Here is a 3,818-nt window from a genome sequence, read left to right as displayed (position 1 = left end):
TCTCTCTTTCTCTCTCTCTCAAAAAAAAATAAATAAAAGGAGGGAATTTTATTTTAATTTTTAAAGGGTCATCTTTAACTGCAAGGATGTCCATTAAACATCACATTTATACATGCCCAAAGATAAGCCATGTTGTCGAAATGCCAACCTAACGTACCCAAACATCTAAACCCACCCTTTGCTGACTTCTATAACCCCATTTTTTTTTATTTATGATAGTCACAGAGAGAGAGAGAGAGGCAGAGACATAGGCAGAGGGAGAAGCAGGCTCCATGCACCGGGAGCCCGACGTGGGATTCGATCCCGGGTCTCCAGGATCGCGCCCTGGGCCAAAGGCAGGCGCCAAACCACTGCACCACCCAGGGATCCCTATAACCCCATTTTTAAAAGCTTAAAAAAAATGTTATATGAGAGAAAGTAGACAGATACATGTTGATAAATGCTAACTGTCCATATTCACATAGAGACACAGTGTAATCACCAAGCCCAACATATAGAGAAAGGAGGAAAAAAACTAGAATTCTATGCACTACTACACAGGGGCCTAGCACCCTCCGGCTTCCAGCAGAGCTAAGGGAGCAGAAAGTTTTTCTTTTTTTCCCACAGAGCACAGGGGTGTTGATTCCATAAAGTTTCTGTTGTGACAGGAAAGGGTAAAGATAAAAAAGGGGAAAAAATGTACCCCCTGGAACAGAAAGGGATAAAAACATTTTTTTCCCAATGTATTCTGTTCAAAGCATTGAACAGAAATAAATTGAGAATGATAGTGTAAAAGGAGAGAAAAGAGACTTCAAAAAACAGGGTAAATGAGCAGAAGAGGAGAGGGGGGAAAAAAGGCTGCAACTTGCTCCCAGGGACTGGAGAAAATTTAAAAAGGAAGATTCAAATCCACCGGTGTTCCACTAGTCATTTTCTTCTTCATCCTCCTCTTCCCCCACCCCATTGTCTTCTTTCTTCTTCTTCTTCATCTTCTTCATCTTTATCTCATTCATCAACATCTTCCAATCCTTCATTATCATCATCATCCTCTCCTCTTTCTCCTTCTTCATCATCCATATCAGCAACCAAGTAGCACTGTAATGGGTTTGGCCAACTATCATCTTTGATGACCTCTCCTAGTTCATCTGCACCTGCATCAGAATGGTCAGGAAAGCAGGAGAAAAAGGTGTCTGGTGCTCATGCTGTCTCTTCCTGTGGGCTTTGTTCTGCGTTTGCCTTGAATGTTTCATCAGATCTTTTCCACTTGACTTTTAGTGGATTTTGAAGGTGGGTCACCACTCTCATTCCGATGAAGTTCTTTGGTAAGAACTTTATTTCCAAAGTAAGAGTTTTCATCAAAATAAACATCTATTCCATAAACTGCCTTAATAGGTTCAAATTCTATCGCTTCAGCTCTTGGCAAATAATGCAGCACCTCTTCATCCTCCTTCCCAAGCAGTATAGACAGTTGTTGTGGTTTGACAAAAACCCCCAAATATTTGGGGGTTTTGGCGATTGATTCGGACCTCCTCTGAAAACATGGTTGGTGGAGTCTGTTTTATTTCTGCTCTACTTTCAAAATCTCCTCACTGGCTTATTCATGAAGTCTAATTCATTCTGTACTTCATCAGTGTGTTCAGTTGCTTCTTGCAGTTCTTTTTCTCCCTTGAGCAGATGCCAAGAGGTTGACGTCTCCTCTGGCTTGGGGACAGGAGGCAGTCTCGGTTGCTTCATTTGAGGTGGGAGCAAAGACTGACGTCTGGGGACCCTGCTGTGAGGAAAGTCCACGAAACCAGTGCAAATGCACATCTGGAAGAAGCTCTGGTTACTCAATGCTTAATATTCTTTTTTTTTTTAAGGTTTTATTTATTTATTCATGAGAGACACACAGAGAGGCAGAGACATAGGCTGAGGGAAAAGCAGGCTCCCTTCGAGGAGCCCAATGCTGGACTCGATCCCAGGACCCCGGGATCACTCCCTGAGCTAAAGGCAGATGCTCAACCACTGAGCCACCCAGGCGCCCCTATGCTTCATATTCTTAATCAGAGGTGTTGGCAATGCAAGCTCTGGTGTCTGGGCACAGTAGTAACAGGGCTTCCGCTGAATTCTTACATCATGATTAAGTGGATGATTCCAGGCCAGGTAACATTTAGGCTATATCCTAAGAGACATTCCAGTCCCTCAGGAAGGAGAGTCTGGTGGTTCACACATTTTCTGCTTAAAGAGAACGTCCGTGGATTACCGCCAGATGGGTATCTCTCATCCCGCCATCTATGCCACATCCCTTTCCACCCTACCAATTAATACAAGTGAACCTTACTTACTTTCACCTAAAGCCATCCCCACTCACCTTCTTAAGAATCCCACTTCAGCCATTTCCTGCTTTTCCCACAGTCATTGATTTGTCATGCTCTTATTGGGTCATTCCCTCTAGCATACAAGATTTATCCCTTCCTAAGAGAAATAACTTCTCTTGATTCCATTTCCTTTGTCAGTTATCACTTCATTTCTTTGCTCCTGTTTGTATGTGGTGTCTCCATTTCCTCTTAGAACCCTCCAGTCTGGCTTTGGGGGTCCTCACTTTTTCAGGGGGCATCATCAGAGTTTACCAGTAACTTCCACTTGCATGCATCCAAAGGCCAATGGTCAGTTCTCATTTTATTGAACCCATCTGCAGGATTTCTGTACTTCTCTTTCCTTGATAGACACACTTGTCTTCAAGGGTTCCCTGAATGCTTTTATTCTAGTGAAAGAAGAAGTAGGAGGAGGAGCAGAAAGAAGGGGAAGCAGATGTTGCATATTTACAAAAAATCAGACACTGCTCGGTACTTTATATAAATTACCTCATTTAGTATTTATAGCAATTCAGTGAGATATGTGCTGTTTCTTCAGATTCTGCAGATGACAATCTGTGGATTCATAGAGATTCTGGTCTCTAAAACCATTTTTACACCGAAAGACTTGGAAAAATGACCGATTTCACGTCTGGGGAAGGCAGATTTTTGATAAGATTTTTTATTTTTATTATAGAAAGTTTTTCATGCTACAAAGCAAGAAAATATTTAAAAAGTAATGAGATCATATCAAGTAAACACAGAAGCTAACCTAAAAGTGAAACCAATGGCCCAAGCTGCCACAATTTGAGCTCAAAAAGGAGAGTAATGACTGTAGACTACGGAAATGCATTTGATCTGAGCCCAGAATGATACACAGAAAGTTCCGGAAAGAAAATTAACATGAAGGGGTCTAAAAAGAAGTTGATGAATATTGTTGGTTCATTTATTTCATTATTAAAAATCAGAAAATTTCTAATGCTAAGTAGCTCTTTTTAAAAAGATTATATGTTTGGAGAATTTCAGATGTAATAAAGGTCAAGTTGTAAATTGAACCCCCAGGTGCTCTTCATCTAGAGCCACCAGGTGCTCTTCATCTAGAGCCACAATTGTTAACATTTGGCCCATTTTCTTTTCTTGACCCTTTAGGCCCCTAACTAGTGTCTGCATCTTATAAATACAGTGATAGTTTCCTATATAACCACAGACAATGATTAAGCTCAGAAAACTTGGCATTAACTCAATATAATTAACAATATACTTATAAGATACAATCCGTATTTAAGTCTTTCTTATTATCCCAATAATGTCCTTCATGGCAGGTTTTCTTTAAGCTTTTAGTCTGTTGTCACACTTTATACTTAATTGTGATCTCTTGAGTCTTCTTTAATCTGAGGCAGTTTTTCAGATTTTTGTTTTCATTTATGATATTGACGTTTTTGAAAAGTACAGGCCAATGTTTTTTCAGAATATCCCCAATTTGGGTTTGAATATTTACTCAAAAAT

The 3,818-nt window shown here is 40.3% G+C and overlaps 1 pseudogene; it reads right to left on the bottom strand.

Moving 5' to 3' along the window:
• Window positions 1-359: 359 nt before the first annotated feature.
• LOC100686230 lies at window positions 360-1,788 on the bottom strand (annotated as a pseudogene).
• Window positions 1,789-3,818: the final 2,030 nt, after the last annotated feature.

This window comes from Canis lupus, chromosome 18 (genome assembly GCF_011100685.1).
Source record: "Canis lupus familiaris isolate Mischka breed German Shepherd chromosome 18, alternate assembly UU_Cfam_GSD_1.0, whole genome shotgun sequence".
Lineage (NCBI taxonomy): Eukaryota > Metazoa > Chordata > Mammalia > Carnivora > Canidae > Canis > Canis lupus.
The sequence above is the reverse complement of the archived record's forward strand: the minus strand, read 5'-3'. Positions and strand labels throughout refer to the sequence as shown.